The sequence below is a fragment of the Plectropomus leopardus genome, unplaced genomic scaffold, assembly GCF_008729295.1.
Source record: "Plectropomus leopardus isolate mb unplaced genomic scaffold, YSFRI_Pleo_2.0 unplaced_scaffold5520, whole genome shotgun sequence".
Classification (NCBI taxonomy): domain Eukaryota; kingdom Metazoa; phylum Chordata; class Actinopteri; order Perciformes; family Serranidae; genus Plectropomus; species Plectropomus leopardus.
Genome location: NW_024660632.1, coordinates 1 through 1,027, shown reverse-complemented (window position 1 = coordinate 1,027; position 1,027 = coordinate 1). Strand labels below are relative to the sequence as shown.

General features: G+C 33.6%; 1 long non-coding RNA gene across 1 annotated transcript; it reads right to left on the bottom strand.

The window, feature by feature from the left end:
* LOC121939659 lies at positions 1 to 499 on the bottom strand. Its single transcript, XR_006105503.1, has 3 exons — positions 435 to 499; positions 158 to 214; positions 1 to 69 (listed from the first exon to the last, which is right to left on the bottom strand). It is a non-coding gene; the product is annotated as an uncharacterized LOC121939659 (long non-coding RNA).
* Between the last annotated feature and the right edge of the window lie 528 nt (positions 500 to 1,027).

Sequence of the window (1,027 nt, the reverse complement as noted above, 5' to 3'; positions counted from 1 at the left end):
GTTAAACGATTCACATCCAGCCTCCACAGCTCATTGAAAAGATTGGATAGTTCCTGGTTTACAGCTGGTCTGTTAGGAAAAATTCAGAAAACTGATCTTTCTTTTTAACTCAACAAACAGAATAACTCATGAGAAATGTTCTTCTTGGCTGCTGTACCTTGATGCATTCAGTCCACTGAGAAACACAACAAGAAGGGCAAGAACTCCACAGACCCTGCACACGGCACATTTGACACATTTTTATCACAGTGGAAATTAAAAAAAAAACAACTCGACTTTCTCTCAACTAATTTGGTCTGTTGTCAAAAAATAAGAAAAATGATATTGTTATACAGTCATTAAAAGACTAAACTGAACTTGTCTAAAGGAAGGTCGTTCATTTTTAGATGAATTCAGATTAGTTTAAAAATAAAGATTAAAAATAAAATACACACCTTGCAGCCATGATGCTTCTTGCAAGTTTCCACTCCTGCAGTGAAATGCTCTGTTTGACTTAAAGTCCAGTCTCCACCCACTGCATGTCCTGCAGGCGCAGGATCGTGTCTGTTTACTGAGCACGGGCAAAGCTGAGTCATGTGCACAGCCACCAGAGGGCGCTCTGACTCACTGATTTGAGATATTAGACCTTTAATGATCCCCAAAGGGGGAATTCAGGTGTTGCAGCAGCAGGAAGACATAAATATATTGCAGATAAATAGAAAGGAAAATATACGGGGCAGAAAAAGGAATAAATAAAATAATAAGTATATACAACTAGTATAGAGTAGAAGTTAAAATATGAATTATACAAGACATAAAAGGAAGTGCAGAGAGAGATGAAAAAAATACAAAAAAAGAATAATAAGATATTAAGTATAGACAACTAGTATAGAGCAGAAGTTAAAATATGAGAGGAATTCAAAAAATAAGAAAATAAGTAAAATAATAAATATATAAAACTAGTATAGAGCAAAGTTAAAATATGAGAGGAATTCAAAAAATAAGTAAAATAATAAATATATAAAACTAGTATAGAGTAGAAGTTAAA